At 44.0% G+C, this 12,144-nt stretch overlaps 1 pseudogene; it reads right to left on the bottom strand.

The window, feature by feature from the left end:
• Positions 1-1,653: 1,653 nt before the first annotated feature.
• LOC134479962 (proline-rich protein 23A3-like) lies at positions 1,654-10,558 on the bottom strand (annotated as a pseudogene).
• Between the last annotated feature and the right edge of the window lie 1,586 nt (positions 10,559-12,144).

Raw genomic sequence — 12,144 nt, 5'->3', positions numbered from 1 at the left:
AAACACTTCTCAGATAGACAGGCAGTGCAGCTTGGCATAGACAGGGTAGGACCATGTGGCTGGACCTAGCAGGAACAGCCAGGCAGGAGGATTAGGTCAGGGGGAATAGCAAGAGCTGTTCCTCTCCAGACAGAGCAAAGATCAGAGAAGAAGAGAAACCAACAAGTGCTTTGCTGTTCAAGCAAGGCAAGTCCAGTCTCTGTCACTGTCTGCCCAGTCCTTTCTACACTCCCTCCAAACATCACGTGTTCTCCATGGTCTTGATTTAAGCACACATCTTACCTTGCCTCAGCAGGGGAGCCTGTCTCAGCTGACATCACTCTGCCAATCAGCCTGAGTCTGTGGAAGTGGTAACTGTAGTCCACCACCAGTTGTCTTTGGTGCATTTCTCTCTATGGAGTCCTGACTAATTGAGCTCAACTGTGCAATGTAAAGCAGACAAATACATGCATGTAGTTAGTAAGGAATCCCTCATTTCCTGTCCTTTCACCTACTTGGTTTGGCAGAACATACTTTCTCCTCTGTTCCTTCCCGAGTATGACTGATCTAAACCCCATCCAAACAATTACTTTCCAAAGAACACTTTTAATTCTTCTTTTTTGTTTAGTTTTATTATTTTTATTTCATGACAGTATTTCTTTGGGAGGAGCGTTAGTTGTTCTAGTCCAGGCTGGCTTTAAACTTAGAGATCCAGCTGCCTCTGCACCCCACATTTTGGTTTCAGGTGCCTGTGTCACTACTGGCAGGCCCAACCCATTTTGTCATCCCCCATACCACGTCAGCCACAACATCAGCTGACAGACCTTGGTGCTTCTGTGTTAGTTTCATTTTGTGATTATGTGCATGTGTACGGTGTTCCCCAGGGTGTCTTAATGGTAGATCTTTTATGAAAGCAAAATTATCTCATAGGCTTAAACTTTACGAGTAATATTTTATTTCCATATATGAGGAGTCAAATTCTATAATGGCTGAACATTTCATACAAGTGCGGTTTATAGAAGAAAACATTAATTTAAAGCTAAAAGTATAAAAGAATGTGAAACAGCAACCCAAACATTTTCCATGAGTCTAATGCTAAAGTCACTGTGAGAACTTCAGTCATAAAGAAAGGTCCATCCAGTGCATGCTGAAAACAGCTGGTGACAATGTGCATCAAGTCTCGTTCACAGGAAACTGACAAGTGAGGACTGTTCCAGCAGGTAAACAATGGCTCAGAAGAACTAAGGGAGCATCATCCACTCAGGGCTTGAACCACCTTCTCCTACTATGGTATTTGTCAGTTTCTGTGGACAGCATCTTGAGTCACCCTCAACAAATCTCCATTCAGTCATTGATGGACACCGGCAACAAAGCCAGTGGTTTCTTGTTTCAGAGAATCAGGAGAGCTGACAGGTTTCTTACCAGGAACTGCCAATGCACATGAGGGGAAAATGGAAGGTTTTGAGATGAAGCCTGAAGTTTGACTATCCATCTTCTGATTTTCAATGGCATATATTTTTTAAGCTTCCACGGTGTGATGTAGCGTCTCCCCTCTTGTTGAAGTCTTTATCTTCTTTCTCTAGTGTGCAGCAGAAAGCACTGTGTGCACACAGGCTCAACGTTAGGTGGTTGGGTATCCACAGGAGACCTGGGAATCCATGTAAAGTGTCCAGGTTGTTGAGTGTTGCTGTAGCAGTCTAGTTTTCCTAGAAGAGGCGCCTCCTGGCCTTGCATGGGGGACCAGTAGGTCTCACAGGACTCAGTGGGCGCTCTTCTTGTGCACTTGAAGGAGGAGATGGAGGGGGAGGCTGCAGTGTTGAGCCTGGAAGAGGCTCCAGCATGCTGCCTTTAAGGCTCCGGGTGGACCACGGATCATAGCTCTCTGCACTCTGAGAGTCTGAAGGACTCCAGCAATTTGGGACTGGACCCTGAAATGAATGAAGAATGATGAAGCCCTGGGGTCAGGCCAGCTGGAGCATTCATCCTTGAGGGAGAGGCGTAGTCTGAACCCTCACTGTTGCTTACCAAAGAATCACTGATGGATCCTGGCTTGATGACTATGAGTTCCTGGGGCAAGTCCAGGAGAGCAGACCCAAGCGGCCTGGTGGGTGAGAACTCAGGATGTCCTGGCCAAATGGAGGCATCCCTCAGGGACAATAAGAGGGTGTGTCCTGGGAGCATCACCTGTCGGATGGAGGTGGGCTGGAGCTGGAGCAGCAGGTCAATGCCATCCAGGAGCAGCTCCAGGGCAGAGCCAGAGGGCAGGAATACCATGGAGGTCAAACAGTCACTGGAAGGCTGCATAGGCCTTTCTATGCATAGCGCCTGGTCTTGTTGGAGTTGACTGAGATTGGAAGGACTGGGTCCAGAGTCAGATCTAGTTCTCTGGGGCCTCACTCCTGCCCTGTTGTGCAGATGTGGGCACTTGGTGGCTCGTGCTCAATGAGGTGCAATGCATGTGCTGGGCCGGTGAACTGGACTTCTTTCAGGTAGAACTGTTGTCTGGCAGGCTTTTGCAAGCATCTCTGCGGCCTCTCTGGGAGAGAGCAGATATGATTCGTAGGACTACCTGTCAGGAGTGTTGGCTGGGAGTGGATTTGAGTTTTTATATATACCTGGCTCCCAAGGATGCCCCGCCCAGGCAAGGCAGGACCTAATGAGCAGGTCTGCAGGGCAGGGGTAAGGTAGGAGGGGAGAGAGGATGTCTGGGGAAAGGAGTGTTGGGAATTTCCAGGGTCGAGAGAAGGAAATCAGCTCCTGGATGTCCTTATAGTCCTATAGTCCTATAGTTTGCATTGCCTTTATTCGGAGACTACACACAGGAAAATTATTTTCCCACCCTCTGCCATGTTGGCGTGAACTGTTTGTCACAATCCTACCTAAAATGGGGTGTGTGTGTGTGTGTGTTTGTATGTGTATGTGTGTTTGTATGTGTATGTGTGTGTGTATGTATGTGTGTTTGTGTGTGTATTTGTGTGTGGTGTGTGTGTATTTGTGTGTGGTGTGTGTGCATGTGTGTGTGTTTGTATGTGTATGTGTGTTTGTGTGTGTGTGTGTTTGTATGTGTATGTGTGTGTATGTGTGTGTGTGTGTTCTGGAAGCGTGCAGGGTAGATGATTGCAGGGGAATGTTGTGTGTTTTGGGTGTTTAGAGGAGGATTCAGCCTTTGGGTATCCTTATGGTTTTCATTTTCTTTATTTGTGGAATCACACACAAGACAATTATTTTCCCATCCTAGCCACATTGTCGTGTACTCTTTGTCCCATTCCCACTGAGTAATTCTCTTCATTCACAAAGTAAAAATGGAAATTATCAAAGTGAAACTTTAGTTGTGCCTTGGAGGTCCAGCTTGGTACTTAATGCCAGTAAGTAAGATGTTTTTATGTGCCTATTTTTCTATTAAAAATCGACCTCAAATTTGTATTATACTGGAGTACATAATTGATATATGAAAATACACTAGTGATTGAATATTCGCCTAGCATGCTGGATGCCACTGGATCGGATCCTCAGAAACATATCAAAAAAGTATTTGTGTGAGTTCTTTAGAACATCCACAACCCGAGAATGTGGGAGACAATCACAGCAAGATTAGGAGTTCAAATGCAGCCTGCTACCTGAGGACAACTAGGCCAGTCTGGGTACATAGTGAAGTCAAGGCTAGCTTGAACTACTGAAGTCATGTGGTAGAAAAAAGTTCATCCTCACAAGTCCACACAGTTAGGAAAAAAACAGTTTCAAAATTAAATTCTTTGTTTGGAAAATGACAACTGACCTTAGATCTGGTTGATTTCCAAGTGTTATTTTTGAGCATTTTGCTATATTTATATGCATCTGACATTAAAGCCATTTTTTAGTCCCCCCTCTCTTCATTCCCATTTTATTTTATTTTTTTAAAGATTTATTTATTTATTATATATGAGCACACTTTAGCTGTCTTCAGACACACCAGAAGAGGGCATCGGATCTCATTACAGATGGTTGTGAGCCACCATGTGGTTGCTGGGATTTGAACTCAGGACCTCTGGAAGAGCAGTCAGTGCTCTTAACCACTGAGCTATCTCTCCAGCCCTCATTCCCATTTTATAACTCATCCTCACACCTACTGGACAAACAGCTCAGGGACATAGTGTGGCTCCTTCTTCTGCCTTAGTTCCCATTTATTTATTTATTTATTTATTTATTTATTTACTTATTTACTTATTGTATTTAAGAGGCACAGACTAAGTCAGGCGGGTGTCTGGTCTCCTTGCTCTGTAGCCCTGTGCTCTGATGTGTGAAAGTACCACACCTTTTCATTTGCTCCTTCATTGAGTTTTCTAACCATTTAAACGTTAGATCAATGCAACGATTACAGGAATATATTGATAACCACTGTCTTATTCAGTTTAGTGACAGGAAGAGAGTGGTGTCATGATTCCGTCTGCCCTGCTTGAGTAAGCATTTTTGAAAATTTCTCCCAAGGGCCTCCCCCTACATTTGCTCTCTTCTCCTTGGTTTTCCTGATGACATTCTAGTACACGTGTAAGACAGACTCTGGTATATCTCATGCCCCATTGCCCTGTCCTATTTTCTGGCTCTGTTCATTTTCTTAATTATGTGCCACCGCACATTTAGGACTTTGAAAATAATTTTAGTATTTCTTTTTCACACAGTCTGCCTGGTAACCAACCCAATTGGCCCAAAACACACAGTATAGCTGGGGATAACCTTGAACCGAGTGACTTCTCTCCACCTCCCAAGGGCTGGATTACTTGTGCCAAGATATTTCCACCTCTGGCAAACTCGATTCAGAGTGGACCTTCCCACTTCAAATGATTCCACCAAGAAAAACCCCTCACAGGTGTACTTGACCCCTTGGGTTTTTGTCTATCTCAGATGGAGAGAAGCAGATAGCCCACACCCTCCAGGCACTTCTTATGTCAAAAATTTTTACCTTCCAATTTTCTCCTTTTTTAAAAAAAAAACCCTGTGTTTATTTGTTCCTGCGTGTGTTAGCATGCCTCTGTTAATTCCTATGCCCTGCAGGCATTCAAGAGCTTGGAGAGAAGAGGGTGTCAGATGGTCTGGACCTAGAATCACAGGTGTCAAGAGTCATGTGACTGCTGCAGACTTAGTACGTCCTTTTAAGGCAGTGGATCCCTGATGCTGTGACCCTTTAATACAGTTCCTCATGTTGTAGTGACCGCACCCCCAGACATAAAATTATTTTCATTTTGCTCCATAACTGTAATTTTCTGACTGCTAGCACAGTAATATTAATATCTGATATGCAGGATATCTGGTAGATGATCACCAGGCAAGATTCATTCAAGCCCTCAGATGGGCAGAGAGCATAGGTTGAGAACCGTTCTTCTGAGTGCTGACCCTTCTCTCAGTCCCTCAGTCTTTGTTTTTCTTTGGCACATTGTCTCACATAGCCCAGGCTTTCCTCTGAATGTTCTGTGTAGGTGAGTGTGTGTGTGTGTGTGTGCAAACTCCTGACCCCTGGGCCTGCAGCCATTGGCCTTCAAGGGGGCTCTCAGGCAGGCACCACCACACTGGGCTTTTTCTCATGTTCTTATGTGCTACCTTTTACAATTCAACAATTTGTTCCCACTTAGGAAGGGTCAGTGTAGCCTGTGTAGCCTTGAATCTTGGTTCTCTTCTCACTGTGCCTTCAGTGCTCCAGTTAAGAGCATGCACCACACACCCAGCACAAGCTAACCTCTTGATCCGAATGTAATGGATTATGTAAAGCCAAGAGATAGTGATTGAATCTCAGTTTTCATGTACAAAACCATGTTATATGTTCTTAAAAAGTTTGCCTTTTCCACTGAACTCAGTCATTTTCGGTGGATTTGTGTGTGTGTGTGTGTGTGTGTGTGTGTGTGTGTGTGTGTGTGTGTGACTTCTCCCTTGTATGCGTAAGTACATTCCTTTGTTTTTAAAGAAATTTTGTTTGCAGTTACATGGGTAAGCATAGGCAATTTCTCACTTGACATTTTTTAATATGGTTAATACTTATCATTATATATTTGATATTGGAATTAATGCCACATGATAGAATCTAAGTTGATGTATTTTTACTAGTTCTTGCCTTTGACATTTTATTTTACCTTAAATTAAAATTGATTTCTTTGTATTTTAATGTTTTGAGAGAAGAGAAGCAAGAATTCAGGCTACAGTGGCGTGTTTGTGTTTGGGAGTTGGTACATGAGAATGCATGCACTTGGAGGCCGGAGGAGGGCTCTGGATCCCTTGGGACTGGGGTAGCAGGCAGTTCTTGAAGAGCAGTCAGTGCCCTTAAAAGCTCTGTTCGCTCTCTTCCTAATTGTCCTTAATGAATTTATTTCTCCATGGTAAGAAGTGATTGTATCTATTCCTTTACACAGAGAGTACGAGGTGGTGCCGTGATGTATAGATCATGGATGATTAAATGAAGCTGTTGTGTGGTATTTAAGAGATGCCTGCTCATACATGGGTTTAAGTCAATAGAAGTTCTTTATTACTTGGCCTGAGACTACCCTGCACTCTCAGGATCCCCGTATAGCCCCAAGCCTTTCTCAGGATGAGATTTTAATCACATCACAAAAACTGCATCTTCCCTTGACATACTTCAGTGAACAAGAACATTTAGCTAGAAGCTGAATTACAGAAGCAAAAAAATGTGCCAGGAAATGTTGTGAACCCTCAAAAGACCACCAAGGAACTGATTCCCATGAAATCTATTAAAGTTGAAGTTTGGTCCATACTCCCATCTCTGATGCAGCAGGACGGGAGCAGGCCTCTGCGAGCCAGTTTCAGGCAAGCATTTATAGAGGAAGAAGAGGGTATTTAGCCTGGTACTCATCTGATTGGGGGCCATTATGACCTTCAACATAATTGGCTGGTGCTGGGAGCCAAACCATAAACTTAACTTCTGCTTTCCTTCTGATTTGTGGTTGTTAGGAAGTGAAGTGTCAGGGGGCAGGCTTGTAACCTGCAGGTGCAGGTTTGTTGGGGGATAACCTGGAAACTGGTGCTAGACACAGGTCTTGGGGGTTAGCCTGTAAAATGGTGCTATGTAGTGGTCTGTTAGGTCAGTTTCTCTAAAATGGAGTGTGAACCCAAACGATCTGGTCTGTCAGAGACACATTCAGAGACTGTTCCAGAACAATAGACTTTGAGGGGTTGGGTTTTTGGTTAGTGTTGCTATCTCCGTGTTGACTTTTAACACCTGAATGGTGGTGATTCCATCATGGAGTCAGTTGTGCTTAGGCCTGGGGACCTGCTACAGTGCTAATTAGCCTGCTTATCACCTCAGAGTCAAATCATTTTGTGATGAAAACATTTCAAATTTCTTTTTAATAATTCTGAAGTATAAACCACAGTTTTGTCTTGTTTGTTTTGTTCTTTTAAAACAGGGGTCGCTCTACGTTATTCTGGCCAGCCTGGAACTAAGTGGACCCAATGGCCTTGAACTCATAGTCTGCTGTTTAGCATCTGCCTCAGTGACTGCTGGGATTAAAACCCGCACTATCAATTCCCCCACACTACAGGATTACTAACGTGTAGCTGTTTTCGTCTCTCTCTCTCTCTTTCTCTTAAATTCCCCTTTCCACCCTTATCCATTTCGGTCTATAAATTTTATTGATTTATGAGTGAAGTTGGATGTGCAAACTTTGCTTTGGTATAGTCATTTTAAATGCAAGATTGGAACTGTTGAGTTTTCTGTTGGAGAGCAAGCTTGAACACACAGAAATTGCTCCCTTCTGCCTCTCAAGTGCTGGGAACAAATGGTTCCTGGCAGCCTGCCTGGATATTTCTTTCTTAAGTAGGTTTTCTGTTTGTTTTGTTTTGTTTTGTTTTTTTAAAGACTTCTCTGTGTATCCCTGCCTGTCCTGGTAGGCCAAGCTGTATGTTACAGAGATCTGTCTGCCTCTGCCTCCCCAGTGTACCGAAGGCTTCTTCTCCTTTTTCTTAAAAAAGATATTTATTTATTTTATGTATATGAGTACACTGCTGTTGTCTTCAGACACACCAGAAGAAGGTATTGGATCTCATTACAGACAGTTGTGAGCCACCATGTGGTTATTAGGATTTGAACTCAGGACCTCTGGAAGATCACTCCATTCTCGTAACCTCTGAGCCATCTCTCTAGTCCCCCTGCAATGCTTCTTAAGTATCTGTCCTAGTACTATGAGAGTAGGTCCTAAATGATGTGAACCTTCTTTCTTACTGCACTTAGTAAGTTGAACTTCTGAGCAAGTATCCGTCTAGTGGTATAAATGGTGGCTCCTGTGTTTGTTTTTTTCTCCCCCCATTTTCAACAGGTTCCATGGAGCCCAGGCTGGCCTTGAACTTGATCTGTAATTGAGTCTGTGGTTTACATTCTGCTCCTTTGGCCTTACCCTGAAATTACAGGTAAGCACCACCACAACCAGCACACTTAAATCATCTCAAGTGTACTGCACGGAAAGGACCAGTTTGAAAACACTGACAGTGATCCGTTTCGGCCTTTTTCCTACGCAGAGCCAATCAGTTGTCCTATCACACTGTATTGAACACTTTAACCTTTCCTGCTAAGTGCCATTATTTCCAGCATTATGTAAACTGATATTTTCTGCTGCGTGAGAATTTCTTTGGTCTCTCTCGTCTGTTGCACTGATTTGTGGAGTCAGGGGCAATTTCAACGTATATTTCATTTTAGTTTGTTCATTTTTATTCTTCTTTTAGAGATCATAGCTCGGCTGCAGTTGCCCTTTCGTCCCCATCCCACAGTCTCTCTCCCCCACCTCCTCCGCTCCCCTCCCTCACCTCCCTACAGAAAAGAGCAAGTCTCTCAGGGATGTCACTGGAACGTGGCATGAGGAGGTATATAGTAACACCTGGCACATGTCATCCCAAGCATAGCAAGGCAAACCAGGAAGAGGAAAAGGGTCCTGCAAGTAGGCAAAAAGAGTCAGGCCCAGCTCCAATTCCCACCCTTAGGATTCCCACAAGGACCCCAAGTCTCAGGTCACATCCCTACAGTCTCTCTGATCTCAGCTCCTATGAGTCTCAGTCAGTTGATTCTGTGGGCCATGTCTCATGTTGCCCCTGACCCCATGGTTCCTCTGTTCTTTCCTCCCTTAACAATTTATATTTTTAATATGCTACATCAACTAAAACATTTGACACATGAAACCAATGCAAACAGTAGTAATTCATTTACCGTATTTTTGTGAAATTTTCTCTCCAAACCTTTGCTTTATAGTCCCTTCAAGTCTCTCCCAATCGTAAACTAGTAATTGTGTACATTTATTGGTACCAAGTGGGGCTTGGATAGATATAGACAATATGAAATGATTAAATCAAGCTCATTGGCACACTTACCGCCTCACTTAAATCTTTTTGTCGTGAAAACATTTAAAATATCCCTTCACACCAGTTGTGGTGGAGCACGTCATTAAACTCAGTGTTTGGAGGCCAAAGCAGGAGGATCTTGGTGAACTTGGGGCCAGCCTGGTCTACACCGAGAGACCCTATCTCAACAAAACATAACGGAACACAGTACTCGAAGAAACAATCTCCTTTGGTAATTTTGAAGTATTCACAGCACAATTATTAATGTGTAGCCATTTCTGGAAGATTAAAATCTCCCCCAAGGCGCGGAGGAAACTCACAAGGCTGAAGAGCTGCAGAAGAGTCACCAGCGTCCTTACAAGGCTGCTCCTAGACAGGTGCCCAGGACAGGGATGCTGCTGTCACTGCTGGAAGGCTCATGCAGGGGATTTGGTGGTACAGCTGCTGGAGTCAGCCATGGTCTTTTAAGTGACTCCAGTCTACTCATTGGCTCACCCAGCTGTGCTCTGATGGAATCAGTTCTTTGAGCCATCATTTCCCTGCTAACCCAATGTCTTAGGGTTTTACTGCTCTGAACAGACGCCATGACCAAGGCAACTCTCATAAGGACAGCATTTAATTGGGGCTGACTTACGGGTTCAGTGGTTCAGTCCATTATCATCAAGGTGGGAGCATGGCAGCATCCAGGCAGGCCTGGTGCAGGAGGAGCTGAGAGTTCCACATCTTCATCTGAAGGCTGCTAGTGGAAGACTGACTTCCAGGCAGCTAGGAAGTGGGCCTGATAGCCCACCCATAGTGACACACCTACTCCAACAACTCCTTGGGCCGAGAATATACAAACCGTAACACCCACTATGTTCTGCCTTCTGTTTTCTGTTTGTTATTGAAATTTTATTTATTTTTGTTTTATATGTATCAGTGTCTATTTATAAACCAACTGTGTGCAGTGTCTAGGAAGGCCCTAAGGTCTCGGATTCCCCAGATTTACAAATAGTTGTGAGCCACCATATAGGTGCTAGGATTTGAACTCAGGTTCTCTGGAAGAGCAGTCAATGCTCTTAGCTGCAAAGCCATCTCTCCAGCCCTGAAAAACTAATTTCCCAGTGGATTCTTTCTCCTTTGTAGTTATCTTCTTTTTCTGTAAACTTTATTTTCTCTTGTTTTTCTAATTGAGATCAAATGTACATATTTATTTCCCCTTAGCCTTTGGTGTGATGTTGACTTACATTACTGTCTCCCTAAATGTGTAGCCATTTATCCTCTTCAGCCCCATGTTTCCTCATTCAGGGCAGTCTAACCAGAACAACGGTATACAATCTCTGTGCAGCCCTGAGGGCTGCTTACTGACCTCTGTCTTCTGAAGGGTCCTACGCACTACTAATCTCATGCCTTTTATCCTTGTTCACGGTTGGAATCTGATCACTCCTCTTTTCCGAGATTAAAAACGTCAGACTTTATATACCCACCCTTCCCCCCCATCAGCCTCCTCTCCATCTCGGACACTTTCATTTGGCATCCTGGAGTCCTAGCCAGAGTCCTAGCCAGAGTCCTAGCCAGAGAGCCCCATGCTTCGTCAACCTTTGCACCTTTATCTTTCCCTGTTGTTGAAGCGGCTTCCTCTGAGTCTTTCCCTTCAGGTGTTCGCGCTGGGGCTTGTGTTGTCTTCTGTGCCCCGTTACTTTTAGGTGTTTTTTTTTCCTGGTGCAGCCTCTGCTCTCTTTTCAGTTCCCCTAACCCCCAGGCAGTTCCTTGGTTACTTGTGGCCTTTGTTCTTCTAGGTAGTCATTACTACAGATGATTTCAAAAGAAGATTATTCTTCCAAAAATAGGTACTTATATCCATTTTCAAACAATTCCATTCAACCTACATCTCGTTTTTGTTGATCACATTTTGGTCATTAACCACAGTTGGGTATGGAACAGGCACCTCAGATTACACACGTTCTCAATTGATCTCATTACTTTTTTAAAAATAAAAAAATAAAAAATGCCCGCCCCCACAACGTCTTTCCAATCTATTCACATAACAATTCTATCATTTTGTGTGGGAGCTCAGCTCCCAAACCTTAAAGGTTAGCGTCTATTGCTTGTGTCATTATGGGCCCCCTGTCATCTTTCACACCAAGAAATCCTGTTTCCCCATCTTCAAAATATATCCAGGAAAATGTCACCTCACATCACTCCGCTTTCCACTACTTCCTCCAAGCCAGGGTCACTTCTCGGAAGGCTGTTGTCATTCGTGAGCGCAATGATTTTTGACTTACCTGTTCTCAACTGAATTCCAGCTTGGAATTGTGTACAGATGGAGATTAATAAATATGGGGCCAATAAATAAGTTATTTATTATCATAATGTGTGTGTGTGTGTGTGTGTGTGTGTGTGTGAGAGAGAGAGAGAGAGAGAGAGAGAGAGAGAGAGAGAGAGAGTCTCCCATATCCAAGGCTGATCTTGATCTCAATATGTATCAGAGGATGCCCGTGAGCTTCTGAATCTCCTTTTCCAGCCTCCCAAGTGCTGGGATTAAAGGGCATGAGGCACTTTGTGTGGTTTCTCTTGTACTGGTGATTGATCCAGGGCTTTGTGCACGCCAGACTCTGCCAACCCTGCTACCTCCTCAGCCTCTATGATTCAGTTTTATCATCTGAGAACTCCCCTTCCTCCTCTCTGGGATAATCCTGCCCATCCATCCTCTCCGTGCCCACTCACTGCTAGAACAGCTGCGGCTCGCCACGGGTCCTAGCTCAATTTCATATTTCTGACTTATCTCACATAGGTTGTAGGTTTACGAGTGATTTCCCCAGTTCCGCAGTATTTCCATTTTAACTTAAATCTGTTGTTAAATGCCCTCAGCGCTGTTGC

This window comes from Rattus norvegicus, chromosome 8 (assembly GCF_036323735.1).
Source record: "Rattus norvegicus strain BN/NHsdMcwi chromosome 8, GRCr8, whole genome shotgun sequence".
Lineage (NCBI taxonomy): Eukaryota > Metazoa > Chordata > Mammalia > Rodentia > Muridae > Rattus > Rattus norvegicus.
Note: the sequence above shows the minus strand (reverse complement) of the source record. Positions and strands in the feature narration are given on the sequence as shown.